General features: G+C 32.0%; 1 long non-coding RNA gene across 3 annotated transcripts in view; it reads left to right on the top strand.

Moving 5' to 3' along the window:
• The window catches only part of LOC107516236, a 141171-nt gene that overhangs the window by 109992 nt on the left and 3351 nt on the right, over positions 1-27828 (top strand). Inside the window, exons 2-3 of one of the 3 annotated variants that reach the window (XR_004954848.1) lie at positions 16458-16535; positions 16757-26208. This is a non-coding gene — a long non-coding RNA (uncharacterized LOC107516236). Of the gene's footprint in view, positions 1-2129; positions 3564-16457; positions 26209-27828 lie in introns of those variants that run through there. The other 2 variants (XR_004954847.1, XR_004954846.1) reach the window with 2 other exon arrangements.

Genomic DNA, 27828 nt, shown 5'->3' with positions numbered 1-27828 from the left:
TAATACAGAAAACAGATAGAATAAGAGTGGCAATCTTATGCTAATATAAGCAAATATTTTAAATATTCATTTATTTAAAATAAGCAAATATATTAACATCTTATTTTAATATAGCAAATATTATGTTTTATGCTATTAAAACCTGATGTAGAAATATGATAGCTTTATTTGTAGAACCATAAACATAATTATTACTTTATTACAAATGGAAATCTGGTCTTCAAATCCTTAACCATATTTATTTGTCTTTTCTAAACTTATACTTTAAAACTATGTATGCATATATGTATGTGTGTATGCATATTTGTATTTATTTACTTTAATCATCTGTTTAGTAGCTCTACTTTTTCTCACTTATTAGATGAACATATACTATATACTATCATATATATATGTGTATATATACACACACTATATATAATGTATATATACACTATATATATCCACTATACATATATACATAATATCATCTATCTATCTATCTATCTATCTATCTATCTCTATCTATCTATCTATCTATCTATCTCTCTCTCCACAGTCTTGTCCCATTCTACCTGTAAACTCTGTCATCGACTGTCATTTGTCCTTCACGGCAATTTCCATTTACTCTGCATATTAGTTAACTCAAAGCTGACTGACGAAGTTGCAGTCATTTCCAACATTAATTTTCGAGTACTCTCGCCTCTCTGCCTAAACTTCCTTTGACTTTTCTTAAGTTTATTCTAAGATTACGCATCTTGCAAGGCTTTTGTTTAACACCCTGACCAGTATATACTGCAATATGGTTGTTCTTTCCTCTTAAACTTTGCATGGCTTTGTTTCATTACACACTGACCTTGTTATAATTTTGTAGGTAATGTGCCGTATTGTTGGAATTTTGAATCATGATATTAACTCTGTTCTGTTTTCTATTAATTTTTACTCGCTCATCACATATGGAATTTTGTTATTCATATTATTATTGTAATTCATAATAATGTGTTGTAGAAAATTATGGTAATTCCTTTTTTCAGTGAGCAAATTATCTTCCATGCTGTAAGTAACGTGTGCAGGTCACTTACACTAAATGAGATGATCTGTGCTTTTTCACCCAGATCTAGTCTAATGATGAGTTCATGCTTGTGATTACTGAGTTTTGGTTCAACTACATGAGATTTCAAGTCCTTGGCAAAGTTGAAACGATGGGAAGACTGCCTGCAACCATAATGTTTGAATCAGTTTGAGAGTTCAGTTTATCTGAGGTTCACATAGATTTTTCTGGAAGTCTCTCTCTTTACCCATTCTCAAGTCCCAGATCTAGGGTGAAATTTCCAACAATTGATTCTTTGTCAAGCTTCTTTTCTCCTTCTATTAAGCAAAATGGCTTACCAGACTTAACTATTTCAAGACTAAACAAGACTAAAAGATGTATATTTTTAAAAATTTTATTGCACCTTCATCTATTATTCTAGTTATATATGTGGAGGGACCTTAGTGGGACACTAATGATGACAATTGAATCCATCGTTGGAAGTATCTGGAAATCCTGGAAATGTGGAAATAATTTGTTTCTTTATTGCTTTTGCCATTCAGAACAAATGGTGAAATAATGAGTTCTATGGATGTAGTGTGTGTATGTGTATGAAAGAGAGAGAGAGAGAGAGAGAGAGAGAGAGAGAGAGAGAGAGAGAAAGACTTTTAATTGTTATTCCACTGAATGGATCTAAGCAAAGTTTGGCTTTCCTAATGGACTGAACACCTTTTACATTTATATTTATTTTTTTTAGTAATATACAATATTAGATAGTGTTGGAAATGAACTCAAAAGCAGGAGTTATATGCCCTTATAAGTCTTATTGTCTACTCATGGAAACAGGCAACTGAAGTAGCTGCTAATCCCAGTGATTAGTTAATTCCTGTGACAGGAAATGCTAGGTTCTATTGGGGTGACTTTACCTTGGGAAGTACAGAGGCTCTTAACTTAATTACCTTAGGAAAGAATATTGTCAAGGAAGCTTGCTTTGTTTGTATAATATAAAAACTAAAGCCTGAAAGAATGATAGGAATGAACCAAGAAAAAGAGGTGAAGTACTTTCCAGAGCCTAGATAGTGTGTGTGTGTGTGTGTGTGTGTGTGTGTGTGTATGTGTGTGTGTGTATATACACATACATACATACATACATACATACATACACACAGCATAAGCCTAACAGTTTTTCAGAAGCAGTTTTAAGATGGTTTTGAAGCCTGGATGTTACTGTGGATCATGCAGGAACAGGCAAGCTGCCTGGCAGACTCTGAGCAGCTCTCTAACTCCTGCTGTGTGATTTGTAATTTCGGTGAAGGATGAACGATGAATGGCCACAAGATAAAACAGTGGATCCTTTAATCAAGGAGGACTGGGAGTGGCAGAAAGAAAGGGTGAGCCCAAATTGCAACAACATGGCCTCTTTACCCATCAACTCCTCAACTCGTCTATAAAAGCATAAACTAAGGCCTAAGCTGTTGGCCAAAACCCAGGTAGTCATTTATAATGAAAAGAGCCGACTCTCATTAGAGACTAAAAGGTCAGTTTACAAAGAAACAAAATGAGTTATCTGAAAAACAAAATCACTGTGAAACGAAGGCAAAAAATTAAAGAATTCACAAATGAGGAGAAAAGAGAACTTGTAGATCTTTTAGGAAAATAATGAAAAAGACCTGGTAAATATTCCTAGAAAGAATAGGAAGGATATTGAAAACAGAAAAAGTTAGTTATAACTAGAAACTCTTAGAGATATTAGAAATGAGAACCAAATTATTGGGGAAAAATTTAAATTATTTGGTTGCATAACAAATGAACACAGCCAAATAATATTTTTTTTAATATAATAAATCGCAATGGACTTAACAGTGTAGTGTGATAAAATGTGGCGATGTATTCACACGTGTTGCTGTTATTCAAATGAAGATAAAGACAGTGTTTCCGTCACCTCAGAAGAGAGCCTAATGACCTTTTCCGGTCAGTGCACTGCCCTCCACCGTTTCACACACAAACCCACGTACATGGCCCTGATTTTATTCAACAGGTGTTAGTTTTATCTGTCCTAGAATATCATGTAAATCAAACTGTACACCATATGCTATTTGCGTGCGGCTTTTTTGACTCAATGCAATAATTTGGGTTGTATTCAAGTTGTATTGGGAGTTAATTCTCTGTTTAGGAGGGTCTAGGGTGCTCTTTCCCCTTCGTTTGAGGCTGTGTTGTCAGCCCATGTTGCCATAGTATTGCTCAACTACCCTCTTGTGTAAGAGAGAGTGCTGGAAAGGATATCACTCAGCCGAGCAAATAAACTCCTTGTCTTTCTCCCATAAGCTGTGTGCCTGTGTGCGATTGCAGGGGGAAAGAGTCTTTTAAATGTCGCTCACTTCGGCTTCCCCCAGAATCACAAATGAAAACATCACAAGGATATTTTGTCCAGGTTACTAACATGTTCTTTATTTTCTTTGTTTCACATATTGTACCCTTTGGTTCTCATCTCATAAGAAATGCTTACAAAGCCAGAAGGAGTGAAATTAACTTCCGGGGCCATTCTTCCCCACAGGTATTCACTTGATTTCAAATCCATTCAGCCTGGGCTGTAGCCAAGGGTTGCATCCTGAATGTCAGTGATGCCTAAGCTCATGTGATATGGAAAACTCTGCTGTTAGATATTTATGGGGTCAAGTGTGGGCGAAGTTTCTACAGGTTAGATTTCTCTTGTTCAATCTGAAGTGTCCCTTTACACCCCATCTATAGTATGAAATCCCAGCATACCTTTAACTCTTGGAAGTTTTCTTAGTGACGTATGCAAATTTTTGATGAAGATAATGATAAATGTCATACTGCAGAGGCAGCAGCGGAACATAAATCATAAAGAGAGAAAAAATGTTTCTGTAATCAGAGAATTTCCAAAATACCACAAAAACCATAGGAGCTTGAATATGCTAATTTTTTTGTCTTTCAAAAAAAAATGTTTCTCTTTAAGATTTTTCACCTGAATTTAGGACAATATATAGTCCTCCAAAAATATATAGCTTTTTTTTTTTTGAGCATAAAAGTAAGCAGAATTCATAAGAAATATTATAGAGTATATTAATAGTAGAATTCATAAAGAGAAAATTTATAGAGATTCTTAGAGTCAGTATTTTAATTTAGGTAGGCTTGTACCATCTTTTATTTTTTCTGTGAACATCAGTCTTGAATGATGAATTCAGCATTATAAATTCTTTCTCTTTAAATAGACTTAAGTGATTCTCAGCCAAATCCAAAGACTTAGGAGTGTAGCAGCAGCTCTAAATATTTATATATATATATATAAATATATATATATAAATATATATATAAATATTTATATATATATAATATTATATAATATATATATATTTATATATATATTTATATATAAATATATATATAATTATATATAAATTATATATATTATTATATATAATTATATAATATATATATAATATTTAAATATATATATATTTATATATATATAAATATATATATACACGTATATATGTATACACATATATATGTGTATATACATATATATACACACGTATATACATATGTGTGTGTATATCTATCTATCTATCTATCTATCTATCTATATATATATATATATGGAGCATAGCTAGAAAACACAACTTCACAAAAATCAAGTTTAAGCCACAAAACTGGACATCAGGAATGGAGTAGTTTATTTCCAGATAGTTGTAAAGACATGAGTGAAATAAAAATTACCATCGCTAATCTGGAAATCTCTAAGAAACAATTGTTATGCCTTCTTTACCTTTATAAAGGTTAAAATGTTTTTTTTTTTCTGGTAAAATATATATTTAGTTATCTCTTATATACTCTATTATTCTGTATTTTATAAAATAAATAGGGGTATATATAAAAGAAATAAATTTATCAATTTTACTATTATTATTTACCTATTTGCATACAATAATCAATAATTTACTAAATAAAATATTTTTAAATGTCTGATTTTATATATATTTGCCACCCTTAAAAGTTGGTGTTCTTAAATTTTTACTTTTTAGAATTAAGATCATTAATATATTACAGCTATAGATAAATGTATCTAATAGTACAGATTGTAAATTTTTATCTAGTCTCCATATTTGGACTTGGAAAAATGAGCTATATCTCAGTTTTAAGATTATGCAAATGTATACAGAAACATTTTAATTATTTCAACTCAATTTCAGTTTAATCACTAAAATGTCTTCCCTTTAATTTAGGCATTTAAATTTTTTGTCCAAGTTTTCATTTTATATTTTATTGATATCTTCAGAAATAAATGAAGGTCAAACTATTAAACAACATTGGAAAAAAATGCTACTTAAGTTATATTATCACAATTATTTACCAGAAGAATATCATTAAAATGCACTAAAAATAGCCATGCTTTTATTATATTTTTAACCTATATTAATTTCTCGGTGAAATATATTAACAAAACAGTAACATGTTTTCTTTTACTGTGATTTCCCATATTAAGAGATTAATATATCATATCAGACAGTAGGACATACTTTAATGCAAATAGTGCTGGGGTTTTGTTCAAATAAGATTCCATTTAAAAAAAAAAAAATAAGGGCACCTTACTACTGAATATAATGAAAACTGAAAAAAAGCAACTAAAGACTAGTGGACTAATCTATCTCAAGGAACTAATTATTTCTCTAAAATTTCTCTGACTCCTTAAGCCAATAAGGTGATGTAGCTGATCAGTTGAAGCTGATTTTATTTATTGGTAGGATAAAAAAAAGTGCATACTGCATAAAACAGAAAATCTACCTAGATAATCATTGCCACCTTATATGACTTAGAAATATCACTTCAGCCCTTTACTCTAGTATAATTTTAAATAGATTTCAAGGTAGATGCTTTGAAAAGGAAAACAACACTAAGCATTTTTTTTTTTTCCGATGGGGAAATTTGAATCATCCATCCATATGACAGTATTTTTTTAATAAAATGATGTTTATTATGGATTATTATGAAAATATTAAATTATGATACCTTTTATTTTGTATTTTTTTAAACTCCAGATATATTCTCTATTTCTGAGAACATTCATAATATTTATGTGAATGTTGTCTGCAGTTACTAGCCATTTTTAAGATAGTAAATGCCCCATCTGTTTTAAAATAAAAATATATTAGCTCTTCTAGCCAGTTTCATTTGCTCAAAATCATGCTTTCTTTAAATATCATTATTTTCTTTTTGTTTTGAGAACATTAGACAAATTAACATTACTATCAAAGTGAATTTTGCATGTTCCATTTATCACCCTTGCGGATTTATAAGCGAATATTGCTATGTCGTCTGTGTTCATAATTGTTTAAGATCTGCAATAATAGAAAATTGAATGAGGGCACAGAGACATCATTCAGACTATAAATTCTTAATTTAGTACCCTAGGAGACTCAATTGTTTTGCCTTTTATTACTCATTTGCTCCAGTCTCCCACATTGTAGAACTAAAAATGCAATGGTTTTAAAAGCTTATTTTCTCACAAATCTTGCCCTCTTGTTTCTAGACAGAATTTTTTTTTTTATTGAGCTCTACCTAATGTTTTATATATTTCAAAAATACATAGTAAAAGAGATCATTTTAAAATCACCAGCTGGTTAAGACTGGGTAGAGATAAAAAGAAGTGACAATGTAAAGCAATAAAGATGAGATCGCTGACTAATGTCAATTTGTTTTAAAATGTCTACAATTTATAATTTTTTTGCAATTCTATAAGCTTTAACAGAGACTACAATAGAATAAGGAGAAATGTCTAAGGAAGCAATAAAGGTTTGCAGCTCAACAGAGACAAGTGTTTTTAAAGATGTTTCCACACCCAAAGAAACATATTTCAACAACTATCTCATTATACGTGGTTCTCTGAAATAAGACTCTTTTTAGTCTCCTGCCAACAAATCAAATTACAGAACTTTGTGGGTATGAATGTTATGAATCTTATTAAATGAATAGTAAATGGAATCTATGTGTATACCCATTTTAGTTTGGTAGCCAGTCTCGTCAGTGAAGATGATATGGTTCTCTTGTTGTATTTGAATAAATAAATAGTATTTATTGGAAGTTTCTAAAAAGAACTGAGAAAAACAATCAGGAAAGCAGTGATACCACAAGAGCTCCAAAAACAGACTATTTAAACAAAATTACCTTTGCCTGTTGGGTTGTTAAATCATACACAAAATCTATGGCTAGATTTTTCACCTGCTATATTTCAGCTTGTTGGGCTTAAAATATATATTGTCATTTAATTAATATTCAATTTGGAGAGCCATGAGGGACACTTATTAGTTACTCTCTAATGTAATTCTGTACAATAGATTTCCCTGGAATAATGGAGATGTTCTGTATCTGCTTTGTCCGGCATGGTGGCCGCTTGTTGTATGTAGCTGTTAAATATTTGCAGGGTAGCTTATATTACAGGGCTACCAAACTGAAAATTTAATTGTATTTAATTGTAAGTAATTTAAATTTAAATAGCCACACATTCCAGTAACTCTCATTTTGGAAAGTACAAGTCTGGGGTATTCAAAATCGACCACAGATTTCTACCATGTGAGTAGTTTTGGCATAAATGCAGTGAGTAAATTAACTTAAAATTAAGTAAATATTTAATCAGTTGAAGTTGGTAATTGGTTAACAACAATTAGATTCATGTCAATACTGATGATAATAGTTATTATGATTGTGATGGATATGACATTTAAATAATTGAGCAGTTAATGTGTTGAGCTTAAACTATGATCCTAGCACTGAACAATGTAATAGGATATATAGTTGAGGATGACAGGCATACTCCTTGACTTGACAGACTTTATCTAGTGTTGTTATAATGAAGTTTTATTTCTTAGCTATGGTTTAAAAAAAAAAGTTTGTGAATCTGAATGAATTATCTTCATATAAATAAGAAGTGAATGTTCCAAACAAGGTGATTCCAGAGGTGAAGCCAGGTGAAGAACATGAATAGATCTGCTTACATGACTAAGGATGATGCCAGCAGATAAGAGAGTGAGAAAATACACTGGAAAAAACACTGGACTTTATAAACTAAAAAATAAATAGACCTACCACAAAACAAAAACAAAATCAAAAACAATATCCCGAGATAACTCACATTTAAGTCGACTTTTAAAACACTTTTATGTAGAGCACATATTCAAATCTATCTTCTAAAAAAAATTTGCAGATATTGTTGGATTCTTGTCCTACTCATGAAGAACCTTTCCACTGTGGTAATTAAATCTGCAAATAATGTTACTCCTGTGCTCAAAACCTCTAGTCTAAAGATTAAGAAAGAAAAGCACACTATCACTTTAGACTATTTAACATATAAACAACTAGTCTTAAAACAAGTCTTAAAGAAAGATCTGTGTTGGTTTAAAACTGATATATTATAACGTTTGTGGCATTTTATAATTGGCAAACTATTTCTTCATCCTTAATGCATACCTGTGCAGTCATTCACAATTGCATACTCCAATAAAAATATTGTATTATGTTGGAGGCTGAGAAACTAAGAAAAATTAAGATCATTTAACGTTTTATTTTTTGTGAACACAAGAATGCATAATACTGCCATTCCTATCTAAGCTTTATTTTTCATAATTGTTATTAAATCGGATAAAGTAAATTGGCAGATATAAAAGATCCAATTCTAAGAATATGCAATATGCCATGAAGAAATTTCAAAACATTTCATTAATATTGCCAACACTATTATTTTAGGCTATGGTTCAAATATCAGTATAGAAGAGGTACTTATTTATAAACAGAAAATGGTAACTTAATTGGAGAAACAACTAAATAAAAAGCCATCCTAGCATTTTTATTTTACAATGTAATATTCTATTAACAATTGCATTGTCTTGTTATGATTCCAAAAAAATAGCAATATTCTTCAAGAAGTGCGCTGTATCTCATCAGGTCAATTTTTTGTTTTCAATTACAATTTATTTTTGAGGTTTCCCGACCAAGTCGAAGTAAACTAAAATGTTAGAAGTACGGGATCATTCCTGTTGGTTTGCTTACTGAAAAGAAATTGTTTCTTTTCCATCTAAGTCTTTGTAAATCTGCTGTTGATATTGCTTGTATATAACCTGAGATATTGGTAGACTCTAGTCACATGGCTTTGTTTTCTCCTCTTATTTAGCCTCGTGACTCTTCTTATGCCACCAAGCCCTTGAGTAGCTCGATTTCTAACCCTTCCAGCCTCAAAGAAGCTGAAAACCTTAAGGGATATTTGCACTGAGCAGTTGTTCTTAATCTTGACTACATATTGGACTCTTCCAGCGAGCTCTTAAAAAGCACAAATGCCGGGGCCCCATCTGCAGAGATTCTGATTTAATTGTTATGGGGAGTGTCCTGGTCACAGTTACTTGATAAAAGATCACTGGGTGATTCTATGGTTTAAAAAATCCCTGTTCTCGTGTCTCCATCTCCGACCCTCAATCACTGCCACGACTACTTTGTATGAGCCGTAAGATTATTTGGTAATAGATCTCAGGTGTGTGTCAGGAACTGGTGAGAAACCCTGATAACTTTGCTGTCAGACACCGTTTAAGTACATTTCAATGGTGGCGACTTGCAACCTCTTCAACAGACTGTTTTAAAGAATGCTGTCAGGAGCACCAGAGGAGTAGAACAAGGCATAAAAGTTCAAGCAACGAGAACAAGGAAGGGACTCTGGTAGGAGAGTTGGCAGATTTTAGAGGAAATAGAAACTTTAGCAAAATAAGTGTGGGGTGGAGAGACAAGTATGCGTTCAGGATCTCATTGCTTAGGGGACAGGAAATATGGAAGAATTAATTTTTTTTTAATATAAAAAGGCATAAGAAAGCACATAGGCTAAAATCTGTAGAACAAAATCCACACTCACTCTATGATTTTACCAATGTGCTTATAAAATATTAAAAAATGACAATGAACAAAAATATGATTCTTGAGTCATATAGACAGTCTTAGTTTTGTCAGGTGTCAAGAGAATCTAAAATTTTATACTAGAATGTATAAATTTTGGAGTTGGAGCCAGACATTTTAAATGTTATCCTTATTTAATCCCTTTTAACATATGGAAAAACAGAGGCACAGGAAGGTTACACAATTTGCCCAGTTTTCAAATATAATAAAGTAGTGTCATTTAGTAAAGCATTTGGAAAAATTGTTAAAATTTTTGCCCTTTGATTTTATAATCTATAAAATAACTATGTCAAGACAGATGGATACTGTTATAAATTTTAATTATAAAAGATCTATGACTTCTTAAGTGTTTAATTCTCTTTTGAGAAATTAAAAATCACTCTCTTGATAGTCTACCTAGAGCAAGATTAGAATATTCCTCAAAATTTGGAGCATCGGCCCATTATAATTTTATGAAAAATCTTCCTTTTTCCATTATTGTGTAAAGACTGTCAAAGTTGGTTTGGGGGTAACCACTAGTGACTCCTTTAACAAACTTTCTTGAGCTTATAGATCTGAATTCATTAAGGGTAGCATTATTTCTTGTAAGAGGCTTTTCTCTCTCTTTTTTTTTTTTTGTATTCTTTCTATTTTGAAGACCACACTCCTTCTTATAAAAGGGATAAAACAAAAAATCATCTTAGTACTTCTCCAGCTACTTTCCTCACTTCTAAAATGACAAGTTTTTATAGATGACAGAGGTATCTATTCCGTTTTGATCTTATTTCAGAAAAGATTTGGTAGTGTTTTTTTTAAAGCATTATTTACCATGTTATCTGACATGATTGCTATAGGTCTATACCAAACTTTTGTGTTTTTTCTTAATGCTATGAACATTTTTTTTCATCATTTAGATATGTTCTTTTAAAAATTTTGAGCTTAAGAGCTTCCAGAAATTATTACACAAAAGAGAAGGGTCTTTGATCTTCTTAGAGGTTAGTGCTAAGAGCCGATAAAAGTGTATATATTGACATTTTTGATATTTGGAAATAATGTTTCACACATTTGTCAGTGCTATCTAGCAGACATGTCATTAATACTATTTATGTGCCTACTTTCTTGTAAAGTCCTTAGAAACTTTTTGCACTCATTAAGCCTTAAAATTCCAAAGACCAAAGTAGATGAGACACATTGTTCGCACCTTATAATCAAACAAATTGGGACATAGAAAAGTAAATGATCTTTATAACCTCAAAGCTTTTGGGTTATTTCAACATTTTTAGAACAAGAAAAAAACCTGTTAGTAATGACTTCTAAATGTATTAAATTGAGGATATGTACACTATCATGTTGCTCTGAAACTCGCTGTTTGAACTACAAGTATAATATCAAAGTAGATGGGAAAATAAACACAAATGAACAAAGAGACCTTGAAAACCAAGGTGAACCTGGTCATTTTCTTGATATTTTGTTATGTGAACTGTAGACTCTATCTAAGAGGGCTATTAAGTTTTCTGCCCTTTAAAAGTCATTTGCGATGTCATTTCTGGCATTTTTTGCTTTATAATTTCCAAAATAAGTTTTTTCCAAAACTGTTTTTAATACCTAGAGGTCTTATAAAGACCTTTGGAAAACTATATGGAATGTACAGGTGCATAGTTCCTTTCTAAATTCTTTAACACCTTTGGAAAATGTTAGTAAATGTTATTACCCTCAGAAGAAATGGTTTATTTAAAAGGTAAACATGACCATGAGGTGAATGAGGATCATTCTCATTTATATAAGATTATAATAAATCAGCTTAGATGAACTTCATCTCCTTTTACCTCCTTTACATAATGAGATACTAAGTGTGGAACCAAATATTTCCTCACTTTATGGACAAGCCTATTGCATTTAATTAGGCTAGACTTAATGTTATTATTTAGAGTGCTCTCATGTTTGTGGGTTGTTTATATTTACATATATTTTCCCTTTTTCTAAATATAATAACTGTATTTCAGCTATTATAGAAGCCTCTTCATTACCTCCATGAATAAGAGAGAGTGTACGCGAATCTATTTAACTAATAATGCTCATAATCAGGCAAAGTGTTTTTATATTAAACATCAGAAGAACAGATGATAATGCTTAGGGTAAACATATCTGGGAGATGAAGAAACAGGGACTTCTGCAATACTACTCAATTTCTATTTGTAATCTGGATGCTCACTATGCTTTGTGAAATTCATAAATTTATATACTTATGACTTATGAATGCTCTCTATATATTTATACGTTATTTAAATTTTATTTTTTAAAAGAGCTAAAGATTAGCCATAGCTGGGCAGAGGAAAAAAAAAAAAAAACCTTGAATGAAGAAAATTAAGGGCAAGACTACCTGATAGTTAATAGAAACAAATAGGAGTTTAACACAAGGATGAAACCAAAGTACATAATGTTATCCAGTAGCAGAAACAGACAATTCTGTCACTGAAGACAAGTCTTCAGTAACAAACTCCGTAATGTATTTGCAAGAATATATAAGAGAAAAGATAATAATCAGTGGTTTCAGGTTCCTAATAGAGTCCTAATTTCTCGTGAAATTGTGCTCAAAATTAAGTGATCTTCACAACCTCTTTTAGAGTGAGAAATATGCCAAAAGAGAAGACCCTTAAAATATTTGCCCATTGGAATTTTACTTTCTAGGCTGGGGACTACCTATTAGTATGTGGATATTCTTGTTACATGACAGTTACCTCATTGAATTCCTTCTTACAGGGACTGTGGAGCTAGAGGAAGCTGGTCAGAACCTACTGTCTAGTTTTCAATTCTCTTCCCCCCCAAAATTCTGTTGCAGCTAAATCTTCTACCTCACTGAAATAAAATGCAAATTGCCTTCTGCACCTAGACAATTATTTGTTTACATTTATCTTAGAGCATGAAAGTACAAGTCTCTTGCCTCGCAAGAGTTCCAGGAGCTGACAGAAGATGGTTCTCTATCCACATCAGAGAGCTATGAGGAAGGTTTTATTAAAGCTAATTTTTGTATCAATTGTTTTCAGGACATGTTCATGGTCTCGAGGGGAAATTATAAAAAGAGGTTGCAAGGAAAATATCTGATGTAACGGTGTAGGAATTAAGCTTTGAAAAATGTTAAGATGTAAAAGTTGCTGAGAAAATTCCTTTTTAGAAGAAAGTGCAATTTGGGGGCTCACAATTCTGAATTTGAGACTGATGCATTTATTATACAGACTTGATTTCTGATTCTGTCCTTTGGAAGTAAAATCAGAGAGATGGCTATATAATTTACATCAAAGGATTGATCTCCTAAATTAATTTGTTCATTATTGTTTCCCAATATTTTTTGAATGTATAAAACCTACATTGATATCTGATAATGTGTTGGCTCACTAGGAGAGGAAAACTTCCCAATTGTTTCGATGTTATCGAAGGCTTTAAACATTAAATCAATTTGGGCAGAAAGCACTACTGTAATAAAAGTAGTACGCTTACTGCATTAAGAAACTTGTAATAATGAATAAATGCACTTAGAATTGGTTGTGTTGTATACATAATATACTATTGTAGAAAAAAGTGGCAATTTACACTAATTAAAATACAAGCTGTCGACAAATTCACAATTATTTTTGTCTCTAAGTTGAGATACCAAACTAACATTTTAAAAATTCTGATATTTATTTTTTTAAAAAATACTCTGACAGTATGCAAATTATCTCTTTGCTATCTTACGTCAATTTAATTTTAGAAATGTTTGAGCACATGAAAAATTACTTAGTAAATCTAAGTTTCCTACAATGTTATTACACTTTTTTGGGGGGATCATTGAGTTTTCTAAACTTTGTTACATGTTGTTAAAATCAGGCCTCAGAACTATTTTATGAAATTATTTAATATATAAAGATCTAAGACCTTCAGCTTGTCAAATCAGAGTTATTTAAAATAAAGCTCGTGAATCAATTGGCCTTAATATTTATCCCAACAAAAGCAAGGCAGACACTAAAGTGTAGCTTACTCAATATAGTAACTAAATAATTACAGAAGAGTTTGTATATTGGGTTTAACTTCGAAATTCTAGTATTGTGGTTTGGAAAATCTAAAATTGAGTTGGAAATTTGGGGAAATTTGCATTCTTATTTCAGTGGGATATTTTTATATTTTTTTCTGAAATAAATGAAAATGAGAATGCCTATAATGTGTAGTATCTAAGTTTGAGGAAGCACTCAAAAGGACATAAAAATAAAATATCTGGTGAGTTTTGTCTTGTGTGTTTGTAGAAGGAAAGTAGTGAGAAATGAAACTCAAACTTCATTAGAAAATATTTGGGCTTAAGTATTTGTGTATTTTAATAAGGAAAAATAGAATTGAGAATATCATTTATTAAGTAGAATTGTATCTAAGTTCACCAGTTTCCTCTGTACCTTTAGAGGCAGTATTTCTCATTTAAAAATGTCCACAGAGAACAGTTAAATAAAGAGATCAACGGTGTCAAATATATTAACTATAAATATACAGGAAAAATTCTGCTAATAATATAAGGAAGTAAAATAGGTCAATTTTGGGAAAGAATTTTAGAAGAAATGTAAAAAATGCCAGTGATAGTGACAAACTATTAAAATTTTGGAAAAAAATGTAAAAATATCAGTGATAGTGGCCAACTCTATGGATGAGAAAATGAAATGTGTAGGTTAACCATACATATTGGATTGTCCATGACAGCTGCCTTGATGGAATCTATTGCACTCTCAGAATAGCTCCTACTTGGATGATGATAAGTTACATTTCCACCATAAACATATATGAGGTATATATTATGAATAATTATTCTCCGGATCTGATTCTTAATCATTAATAAGAATAATCAGTTTTAAAAATTGCCTTTACCTGTATCTGGCTACAGCTATTTCTATTTTTTAAAACAAGGATATAAATTTGACAAATTAGCATTTTATAGCCCCTTTAATTGCAAAATGGTAGCGTTTAGGCAATATCTTATATGGTTCCACTTTTTATCTGATAAGTATCAAGGTTAATATTCTAATAATGACTAAAGCAGAGAAAAATATGGAGCACTACTATTTAGACATGCCGTTTAGAAAAAAAATTGTATAAACTACGATAAATTGTAGACAGTCACTTAATATCAAAAAATGGAACAAACTCACTGGCAAAAACCAAGCCTTAGAGTTTCGATCAGATTAGTGTGTTTGTGTGTGTGACACTTATAAATGTTATTATTTATAAAGATTTTAATTAAGTATTTCTATTAATATGTCACATACTTTCCATCATTATTAATTGAATCATGGTTTCTCATCCTATGTACCAAGGGATCTTGGGCTGTTTTAGTTTGATTAAATAGAGAAGAATTACTTCTATGGATTTTTAAATTTCATGGCAATTTGAAAAGATTGTTCAATTTAACTCTAAAATTAGTTAGTGTGTCTTGATAAATGCCTAGGACACTCAGCAGTTGATAAGTAGAAAACGAGTTCCATTTATTTTTCTCAGTAGTCTCTCAAAGTAATGATACTATTATTCAGAACTCTAATTTGTATGTGTAATTACATACGCATACATATACTCTCTCACACAAACTTCCTCAGGATTGCATTGTTACTCATTATTAAAAACAGAGCTACTAAATTAATGGAGGTTAATAAAATGGTTTTTTTTTTTTTTTTTTAATGCTTTGGTCATATTTCTGTAGCCTAGAAGGTGAAGAATTCATTTTTGTCGCCAAAGGCACATTTTTATTTGGATATTTATAAATGAGTTATTTTAAAGAGAAAAGATCATAGAGGACAATAACTCAATTGTGCATCTAGGATTTTGCAAACATGATGATATCCTTGAAATATAAAGCAGAAAGAAAGATGAGGAGGAAGGCAGGAGATATTCAGCCCAAACTAACTTGATAAATTAGGGCTTTGTAAAAGAATAAACTGAATCACTCCCTCTTTGCCAACAGTTCCTTTGGTGTAGCTATACTACAAATGTTCTAAAAATGTCTTTACCTTCTAGATTAGTCTTAAATGCGTAATACACAAATACTCATCAAAATATCCCTTAGCTGACATTCAGACAGATATGCACACTTAACTATTAAATGACTTCTTCAGCAGCTTTGTAGTAGGGGGTCATGGGAAAGAACTGTGAATACCTCAGAAATCACAGGTTGGTTTTTTTTGTTATTTTAGTTAAATGAAAATGTCGCTACTTTTTAAATTTTAGTTCATACATTTGGATGTGGAGGAGGGGGACACGTTGTTTTAGTTCTGAAATCGAATTAAATCTTGAGGCCCTCTCAAATAGGTTAAGGGAAAGTTTAATTTCTGTAAATATTCAGACACTGTTTCCTACCCATTCAGTTACTACCAAAATGACTGTGATTAGAGCTGATTGAATCAGACTCTGGCCACTTGAGGGAAACCTAACGGAAACCTTTGGATTGGCTTAAAGATCATGAGTTTAGGATAAAACTTTGTTAACCGGTCACAACTTTTTTACCCTGCAGGTCAGGCCACTCCACACTGCAGGACACGCAGTCTGCTTCCACCTAACAGCAGGTGATGTCTGCTCTGGAGCGTGGTGGGTAAGTCAACCCACATCACCCTTGGGGTGACTGTCTGCACCTCTTCTCTATTCTTAGGCAATCACAAATCAAAAGAAGCTTTAGTTATTTGTTTAAAAGGGTGGGAGAGGTATGTCCCTGAGGCAAGGTAATGAGAATACAAGACTTGGCTAGTTTGGAGCATGAGAAGGAAAAATGTATAGCTCATTAAATCCCTCTTCTATGGTTGTTTCCACATTTAGTTCAGTGCTGTCCAGACTTATCTTAATATTGAAACAATTCAAGATATAAAAGGTATATCTGCATAGTAACCAAATACTACCAATACAGTGGAAGCTCCATTGTCCTCCCAGAAACAATCTCCTTGTCCACAGCAGGTAAGCACTATCCTGAACTTGGTGATTACTTTGCATCCATCTTTAAACACACAGATAGCTTGACATGTTTCAAACAGAATCTTAATGATAATGTCATATCCGATTTTCTTGGAAGCATTTTCAATAATAAAAATAGGAGAGAGTAATTGTATATATCTTTTTGAGAAATATCGCTATAGTGAAAAGCAAATCAATGGTGCATGGTTACTGGAAGAATTTGGGGGAAAGTAAGCTTTGGTTAAAACAGGAGACATTTATTTTTTAATACTGAATAGAATTAAACAGTAGATTGTGGGAAAAAAAAGTGAAAACATAGTCAAAAGATCAATGGAATCTTACCGGAATAATATCCCCGATAAGAAGAAAGTGTATGAGAGCAAGTAAATATGAGTCAGGAAGCCAAAATATATGATTAGAATGTCAAATTATGAAAAATCCCTTCTGATTATATCAACTTTCTCAGAGAATTCAGAAACAAGATTATTAGTAAAGAATACGGAGTGGGAAGAATTATTGGGGGTTAAGGATACAGAAAAATGTAAAGATTCAAGGAACTATTGAAGTATACTTAATAGCGATGGTAAATGACATCATTTGATGTCATTTTTATTTTTAAGTGATGCCAATTTGGGGAGTAGTAAGTTTTTCTCTAGCCACATTTTACTACACTGATGCAGATTCAGAATAGAAGATTTGGATCCAATAGATTTTTTTTTTCAAGCGATAACCAACAATGATAAACAGGGAGTCCAAAGATAAGGGAAGAAGTGGTATCTAAAAGAAAATGACTGATTATGGAATGCAAACTGTGCAAGCTGGCAGCAAGAACATCTAAGGGGTGCAATAAGGGAGCTGGAGAGACAGGTCATCCACTGCACGAAGGTGAGTATGAACGGGTTGTTGCCTTGGGATTAGACAATTTGACATATTTGGATATTTCTTCAATAAGTCCCCCATTTTTCTTTAGTCTCCAATCCTTTCGGTTCCTCCCACAAGTGGCAAATATTCCTCTTCAGATAATGTTATTACATAATAATTCTACTCAAAACCCTAACCTCGTTTTCGTTTTTTTCCTTTCTTCTTTCCTTCCACACTTTTCATCTAATCACTTCTAAGTACGCGACTACTGTTTTGGAAAATTAGAGAATTTGCTTATTTTCAGACTCACTGTCAAATTGTACCAATCCTATTTTCTTTGCATTGATTTATATTTGTTGGTTCAAAATCAAAGTCAACATGCTTCGCTTTTAAGAATAATTTCTGCCTACTATAGCAGTTTTTTTTTATTTTCTCAAGACTCTTATACCAAGACTTTGTTTGATCATCTTTTTCATGTGATACTTTGTAAATATTAATTAAATTATATAAGTGAGCATGCTTTTTAAAATTCTTCAACTACATTGTTAACTCAAGTGTATCCTGAGTCCCTGGAAGAGCCTAATTCTATCTGAGGAATATAGATAGACCCTAAATGATTGCTTTGTAAGTGGCAGTGTACCAGAAAACTTTAGAATTAACTTTGACAAAGTATTCTGCTAATTTCTAATTTATAAGAATTTTTCTCTCTTTTGAGCACAGTCCATGCTTCATTGTGATTTTGATTATGATAAATTATACAGACATTATGATGATGTCAACTTGTCAACTGGCTAAAGAGCTAAATACAAAAATTTCCTTTTTTAGATGGGGCGTGGAAAATTATTCATTAATACAAGGAGTGAGAAGCGAGAAGTCCTTACTCCCTCTATTGTTGCGCATTTATTTATCTCAAGTATACAAATCACTTTCATCTTTCATAAATTTGTGCTAAATTCCACCAGGGACTACATAAAAAACCAGTACATAATAATGTTTTCATGTAAGAGCAAACTCATTTGCTATTGTTCAGTATGGAGAAGCTTTGACACGTCTTTTTATTATTATTATTGGAATGGTTATTTGGCCATAACCTGAAAAAAATTAGTGGCACGCATTTGCACATTTTTACAACTGATTTTGATGTTGATATACCTCTTATTCTCATTTTAGAGTAACTCAATATATCTGATTATCTGTTTTCACTTTTATTCTTATTTACTGCCTTATACTGTGTTATCTTATCCAAATATATTTTTCCTTCTCTTTTTTTTCCTTCAATTTTCTGAACCAGTTCTACTCTCCTTCAAGACTTATGCCCTTCAGACATTGTCATTAACCTCAGTTATAGAACTTTGTCAAAAATGCTGTCTAAAATGAAAGCAACTGTGTCGTTTCATTAGAAAATGTGCAGTTGTGTTTTGGAACTTTTATTATTTTAATCTTCAAGGTTATTTTATCTTTGGGAGGTATGAACACTTTTTTATATGATAAAATTGTACAGTTTTCCTCTGCCAAGAATTTCAACTTTGACTCCTGGAATATACTTAAGATAATTCTCTACAACAGACAAAACGGTATTAATCCCTATACGATTCAGAGTTTATTAAAGCTTCATGTTGTTGAGGATTTTTCAGAAGACTAGGCATTTTACGATTATCTCTCATCTTATAATTATTTTCCCCTATTATTGTGATCATATCATTTCTGCTTACTGGTAGGTATTATCATATTACTATTATGTCCTCATAAATCAAGCTATTAAAAAATGATGATTTAGTTCACCCTTCATAGCAAGTCAAATATATTCCAATCAAAAGATAGATTTGCACCTGTTCTGTGTGTTCTAAATTTTGAGAATCATTTTGTATATTGTTTCAAAGATGACAAGAAAATTAAAATGCTTAATTCCTGTGTAAACAGAATCTGTAGGATGAGATATTGAAAAATAATAATCCAATGAATTTACACAGATTAAGAGGTTCGAAGTATCAATATATGGTGTATGCTGTGCTAAGGAACATATATAATTTAAGTAAAACCTCTTTTCTTCAAAAAGTTTGTAATATATAATATAAAATATGTAATAAATTGAAGGAGTCTTTCAGTTGATAGAGTCCGTCAATTTATTTAAGTGGAAGGAATTCTATTTTAAGCAATCTAAATTATTTATAGTATGTTTCTTGGATTAAACAAAATGCTAGCTAATGGAAAGTAAATAACAATTATTGAACAGTTATACCAGGTTTCTAATACTCACCACAATCCTACAATAGTAGAAAATTCTTCAACTAACATTAAAGCTAGTTTTGACTAACTCAACATCATCGGACTTACTCCAGTGTGCTTGCTTTCCATAAAATATGGACTAGTTACCTCCATTAAAATCCCCTGAGAATTCATGTTAAAATGTGTATTTTGCACCCTTACCCAAAACAGTCAGAATTATAATATCTGAAGGTGGGGAATGTTTTAATAAGCCCATTGGGTGACTCTATATATACAAAGTTTAAATATTACTGCACCATGGCATGCTTCTGCGATATTCCCTCATTTTGTGTCCAATCAATAAGAGTTCTCAACTCTTGATTGGTGTGAAGATCGTAAAAAATTAAGTCATACACATGATCTATTTTTAGGCTGAATGTCTTGGTCCTGCCAAAATCAATGGAATAATTGAAAAACTGAACTGAGGAACAGACTCTCTAGAGAAGCTAAGAGAGTGCAACATAAATAAAATATCAGCCTGTTCAAGGTAGACTGTTCTAGTTTACTGATACACAAGAATCTCTTGTCAGGCATCACGTTCAATTACTAAAGTAGTTTCAGTGGAGTCATCCATGAGCCAATGTTCATATCTAATGGAAAGAAAATACACTATGCAAGGGCCACCAGTTAATCTAGTCATAAAAGCTCATTTTAATGACAATGCTCTACATCTGTCTGGTGTGAGTTCAGCTAAGAGCATCCACGAAAGCACAGTAAACAAAATGTTAGCTTAGGGGAAGCAAGAGAAACACAAAGATGAGATGGTTGTGCCCTCCTTGAACCAAGTATTTTTCATTCGGGTGGTAAAATTGTAAGCAAAATCTAGGAAAAAATAAGGTTTTGTCAAAAAAGAATGACATGCCACATACAATTTCTTTTAACTTTGTCTACACAGAGACAGTAAAATAGTCAGGAAAAAAAAAAGTTAAAAACAAAGCATTATGTGAGCAAGGCAGTACAATGTTTTACTGGATCAATAAAAATTCATCTTTATTATAAAATTCTTATAAAATATTAAAAACACTAAAATAAAAATGATTACTCTGCAAGTAGAAGCTTTTGCACAGGATAATCATTGATGTCCATAATTATTTAATAGATCCAGATATCCTTATTAATTGAAAAAAAATTAAAAATAAACGAAGGAGCTATATACCAGAAAATGTAAGTTTTTTAAAATTTGAATTTTTCAATATCATTATAGAGTTTTATTGTATCATAGTTTAATGCCAGCTGATTGAAAAATAATCTGTCATTTTTTTACAATGCTTAAATATTTCAGTCCTTTTCTCTCAAGTGATGAAGGTAAATTCTTTGATTTTAGCTTAAATTACACAGATAAAATACTAGTATTTCATGTATGCAGCAACAGATTTAAGAAAACAATTATATTGGTAAGATCAGATCTTATTTTTAATTGTAAACTCAGTCATTATCACTAATATATAATACCTGACAACTTTTAATCACATTTTTTGATATTTCATGGCTGCCACAGAATCCAAAAAAAAAAGCAAGTAAGAATTACCACTTTATTTGGGTTCTGTTCTACTGCATACCATGTGGATATAGGAGCCTATGGCGAAAAATGCTCAGCAGATGTTAAGAAATAAAAAAAGGAATGAGAGCAGAAAATGAGCTAGATATATTTTACGATGATTCCAAAACTTATCAAAATACTTTAAAAAAATTTACTAGCTTATAAAAGTGAATTGGCAGAGAGTGGGAACAAAACTCAGGGACTCAAATTTTCTTCTGAAATTACTACCTTCTAGTAATAAGAAAATATAGAAAATGAAAAAAATACTGGGGAAGAGAAAAGTTGACTGGTCACTGCCTGTGTCTTGGAAGAGTAGTGTAAAAATTAAGTTCTTCCTCCTCTTCTTCCTTTCTTAAGAATAGAAAGGAAAATATCTCCATCCCTATGTTGCTTATTTTCAGTTAGACATATGGATATTTCCTGAGTTACTGACTGTGGTTATTGAATTTTGCATCTAAAGTTGAAATAGAATTAGGTTAGTAGAGTTTCTAAACTATACTTATTACCATCTTAGTCTGATAAGGATGCTATAACAAAATACCAAAACCTGCATGGCTAAAATAGAAGATGTTTATTTCTCAAAGTATGAAAGCTGGGGAATTCAAAATCAAGTTGTTGGCCAATTTTGTCCCTAGTGAGAATGTTCTTTCTGTTTCGTGTTCTGCCACTGTGTCTCTGAGTACTCATATGGTGGGGAAGTGAGTGGGGGTGGGGAGAGTGGAGAAAGAGGTATAGAGAGAAAGAGAGACAGACAGACAGACAGATAGACAGAGCAGTCTCTCTCCCTTCTTACAAAGCCACTAATCCCATTATAAGGGCTCCACCTCATCTAATCTTAATTACCACTCAATGGTCCCTCCTCTAAATATATATAAATAATACTTGACAAAAAGCCAGCTTTTTGGAGGCTATTATTTGGAGGCTAGGTCTTCAACATGTGAATTTTCAAGGGAAAAGAATTCAGTCCATAGCGATAATTTCCCTTGTCTTAACTCTGGGTCCCCAACTACAGAGTCATTACTACCATTTGATTTGCTTGTATCTATTCTGCTACAACCCAACCTTAGTATAGTTCATGCTTCAAAACTATACCTGAAATTCACTAGCAATACCTTTGTGGACCAGCTTATACTTATTCAGTATTTTTAAGACCTGTGTTTAGATTCCTATCTGGGTGCTGACTCGCAAATTTTAGCCTGTGTATCTACCTCTTTTTCTTTGCCTCTAACATTCTAAATCAACCAACTGTTCAAGGCAGCAGGGTACAGCTTAATGACGATTTTCTTTGCTGCATTCTGCTCATCTACCTGAACCTTCTCCTCCTCCATTGGACTCAGGCATTCCCTAGCAGACTCCTCTGCTTTATAGGACTTTAACATACCTAGTTCTCAATCATCCCTGATCTTGATTTTCTTCACTTTAAAGTGTGTCCTGAATTTTAACATATTATTTGCTTAATATTCTTGAATGAAAAATCTTACGTTGTTATAGACTGCGACTCATAATAATCATTGCTATTAAAAGCCACAACTCATAGTGGTGCATATTGATTCCCACTTTTCAGCAGCATCGGAATTCCAGAGGCACAATTCTGAGACAGAATAATGTTTGGTTGAACTTATTGACTTGGAGTAACATAGCTAGGTTGAAATTTTCATATAAAGCCAAAAATTGATTCTTACAATCAGTATCCAGGTAATAATGACTATGACTTCTTATTCCTATCTATCCTTTTATGGATTTCTATCTATATCTATATATGTCATGTGGCACATACACAAAGTCTGAAAGTTTATCTGTTGTTTTTTCAAGGACCATATTAGTCAGTATTTTATTTGAAAGATGCTTAAGGGAATTCTGAAGTAAACAGGACAGGAATTTATTTAAGGATATTCATAAACTTCCAGACTTCCAGCTTCTGCTCAGTATATAGTAAGCTGAAAGGATTTCAACATCAAACTGAAACAAACTAACTAACAAAAAAATTCAGCCAAACAGAAAATGCTCACTTTTTTTTTAACTTGATATGTTATTGCAATCAAAGGCTAACCAACCGATCTACAAAATACAGAGAGTCAGAGAGACACGAGGACCAGCTCACTTGGGCTACTAGTAAGAAGGATTCAGGATTCAACTAGGGTGAGTGGTAAATTAATGACAGTGATTAAACGTGCTATGGCAAGAGTAAGTGAAGTCTCTGGGAGTTGCAAATAAATATAGGGAGAGTCCATCATATTTTCTAGGTTTTTTACTTCATGAACCTCATTGAGAGCCTGTATAAAATTTGGGGGGAACTTCTGAGAAAGTGTCTTTCATTGAATAGTTCTGAGCAAGAGGATTATCAGCAATTTGTAGAGGAACATGAAGCAATACAATGATCTTTAAAGTGATACTCAGACTGTAAAGGAATTAAACCGGAAATCAATAATGAAAAGATACCTGGGAATGCTCCAAATAGTTAAAAATTAAACATACTTAAAAAAAATGTGTGGGTCAAAAAGTAAGCCTCAAGGAAAATTAATAAATATATTGAGCAGAATACCAATTAAATTCAACATATAAACATTTGTGAGATACAGCTAAAGCAGTTGTTAGAGGGACATGCATAGAATTATAAATTATAAACACTAGATTCAAACTGGTATATTTGTCTTTCACAGCTGTACGGTTTAGCAATTTTAAAACTACATGTGTTAAATTAATTAAACAAGGAGGCCATGAGACGGCATTTATTGAAAAATGTCTGCATATAAGTGGACCAGCACACTTCAAACCTGTGTTGATCAAAGGTCAACTGTGTGTCACTTAACTGTCATCCAAACTTATGAGGTATGCATTTTTATTATCTCTATTTTACTGATGAAAAAAACTAAGGCACAGCAAAGTTGTTGGCTAGTTAAAGGTCATATAGCAGGAAAGGAATATAACCAAAATTTCAATTCATCCACTTTAGCTCCAAAGCCTGTGTTGTTCTAAGTGCTATCTTTATATATATATTTTAAGTCAATGCATATAAGTTGTGAAACAGGGCTATGCTATCGCAGGAATATGTCCTACAGGCTCCTCACTATTTTAATTTCTAAAGATACTTATTTATAAAAGGAGTAGGTTTTCTTAGCCAAACAATGCCCTGTCTATTGCTGGATTTAGAAAACTTTATCCTTAGCTCTGTTGAAATGACTCTCCATACTGCTCCAGTTTCCCACTTTGAGTCACTTCTCTTATTCAGACAGTAACTACTTAACAACACAAATACTTTCTTTTAGAGGCATTAATGCACTTATCATTCAAGTGGGGAGTAAGTATCTATTGGGGTAAGGCAGCAGCATAGGTCAATTTGATATACAGAAGAGTAAAAGTTCAAGTGCTTAAGACTCTGGGCCCTGGAGAAAATAGATAATAGCATTAGTGACTATCAAGTTTACTATCCGTGAGGCTATTCTGTTAATGATAGCAGATCTGAAAGCACTCCCTTAGGCTTGTATTATTCTTCTGGTCCAAGTGAGCACAAGTCAGCAAGACAAGGTATGCTGCTAACAAGTTTATCCGTTTGTCTGAGTTGCCCTGGTTTAGTGTGGACAGTCCCACAGGCTCTTAGTCCTGGGCAAAACCAGGAAGTTTATACAGATATATGAGCTGGGCTATTCTCAAGGCAGGCGTGAACATTAGTAGAGTTTACTATTTTCCTACTCAATCCCATATTTCTTCTAAAGGACAAGGTTTATAACGGTGGGAACTACTGGCAAACATCTGTCAAGATGCAGGTAAAAATGTAGTAATGTGATTAGACACACTAGACATCGAAATAGAAATGATTCTCTTCAGGGCAACATTCAACTTGCTTTATTATCACGTAGGTTTTGTATGGTCTAATAAAATGTTTTAACATTTCAATGAGACTCTGTGACCAAGATAATTTGCTTACTAAGATAATGAAATAACTATGTGCTCTATTCTAAAATTGTGGCTACCTTTATGTTTGTGTAATGTCTTGTCATAAAGAGATAGAGCAGAATTAAAACCATGGAAAGCCTCACAGTGGGCATTCAAGAAAAGCGTGTATCATGCTTCATCTCCTTGGAAATGCAAGATGAACTGTTCTTAACATGGCATAACATTATCATAACATTAACAGTTCAGCCCTTGTAAAGTATTTTGCTCATTTGATGTCTTAAATTAAATTCGCTGTTAGTTCTCTTTAATGACTTTAGTTATGTCTCTAGTAAATACAGCTAATCTAAAAGGGCAGTTGTTCAATGACACATATCTGGGTGATTATTTCACCACTAAGAACCTGCTGCTCTAAGGAATAAACCTGTACTTTGAACCATGATGATTCTTAAGTCGAAAGTAGCAAAATCTATGGGGAAAATGACATTTATAGTTGAAAATATTGATTTACGTGTGAACTTGGTTTCAGGTGTTATTACAGTTCACATGTATGAAATAAGAAAATGAGTTTCCATCAGTGGAGCCGATTATTTGAAATGAATTGGATTTGTGAAATTAAAGAAGATAGTTGATATACCTTACACTTATACAGTGTAGTTCAATTTTAGGTAGCCTTTTTAAAAAGAAACTACAAGAGGTACTTTTTTTTTTTTTTCTAATATCAGACTCCATCATAACATGTCTTCAAAAGTAACATTGAAAGGTATGTAAAATTAATTATTATTTTTATTATATTTTGTCAAATGAGTTTCAGTTATATCAATATTGTAATACTGCTGTCATTCCACAAACTTAGTTCATTATTTATTTGTTTGCTTATTTGTTTGTTTGTCCTGCATATTTCAATGTAGTAGAAACTAGCTTTGAAATTGCTGAATTGGTATCTCAGATATGTTTTATAAAAAATATATACATTCCAGATTTCAAAAATGTATAATAAAATATAAAATATGTCATTAATGAATTTTATACTGATTATATGTTGAAATAATATTTAAAAATTGTTTAAACATAATATAATATTAAAGTTAAATGAACCTTTTTATTTCCTGATGTGGATAACAGAAATATTTAAACTATGTTAGTATCTTCAATTATATTTATATTGAATAGTTTTGTTTTCGGCCACTACCATTAAGGCAAATGGTTTTAAATCTACCATCATGTTTTTTTTCTGTTTTGGTGCATAATATTTTTCTTTGTGCTTCTCTCTCTATATATATTTTTTCAGATTGTATGTTGTTATGATTCCACTTTATGTCCACTATTGACTTATTGGCTAAACTTCTCTTATCAGAATTTACCTTAAAATAATGTTATACATTATATATGGTAAAGTTCCTTGTAACTGTATGCTTCCATTTTCCCCCTTATCCTTTGTGCTATTTTTTGCTTCATTTTACTTTAACATGATAAAGAGAAAAATGAAAGATAAGAAAAGGCATTAGTATCAAAAACAGCAAGTATGTGTGCCTATATAAGACACAGTGTTCCTTATTTTTAATAGCTTTAAAAGATAGTTGATTATTGAGGATTTTCTAGTACATGTTTAAGTTTTCCTTTACTTCTTTGAGCATAGTAGTAATACTTATAATAGATTTAAAACACCTTAAAACAGTTTTCTCCTGCTTATTTCATCTTCGCCATAACTGCTATAATTTATTTCCTCTGTTTATATTTTATAGTTTCATGCTTGTTTACTTGTCAATTATTTTTCTTTGGTTGCTGCACATCATGGATTTTGTGTTTTGAGTGCTACATTCAAAGAGTATATAATTTTGTTCTTGCACACATGTAAATTAATTACAAGCAGCTTTATATTTTAGAGATTTGCTTTCGAGCATTTTTAGAAGTGTCTAGAGTACTCTTTAGGGCAAGACCCTTCGTGAGGTTTCTTCATTCTTACTGGTGGATTCTTCCCAACCTTATGAACTCTGAGAATGGTTTGACCTACTACTTGGTGGTTATTTCCTTGATTTGGGGGATTTCGAAGCCCTACTTTTATGCACAGGATACTTCTCTGTCTAAGACTCAAGCAGACTCCTCTGCATCTGTCTAGAATGCATTCTCTGTTTAGCTGTCTCATTTCTAGTACTGCGCCCAGCATGTCCTAGTTTTTAGTTTTCATCCAATATGATCTTTGTCTCGAACTCAGACAGACTGCAGGGCTACTCCTCAGATCCCTTCCCAAGGATGACCATCTTCTGCTACGCGTTGTCTATTCTGACAATGGTTGCCTCTTGTGTGTTTTGCCAGCTGTCTATATATTCATGGTGGGAGGGCAATTGCTGTTGCAGTTAATCCTCAAGGAAAGGAATAAATT

This window comes from Rousettus aegyptiacus, unplaced genomic scaffold, assembly GCF_014176215.1.
Source record: "Rousettus aegyptiacus isolate mRouAeg1 unplaced genomic scaffold, mRouAeg1.p scaffold_m13_p_16, whole genome shotgun sequence".
Taxonomy (NCBI): domain Eukaryota; kingdom Metazoa; phylum Chordata; class Mammalia; order Chiroptera; family Pteropodidae; genus Rousettus; species Rousettus aegyptiacus.
The sequence above is the reverse complement of the archived record's forward strand: the minus strand, read 5'-3'. Positions and strand labels throughout refer to the sequence as shown.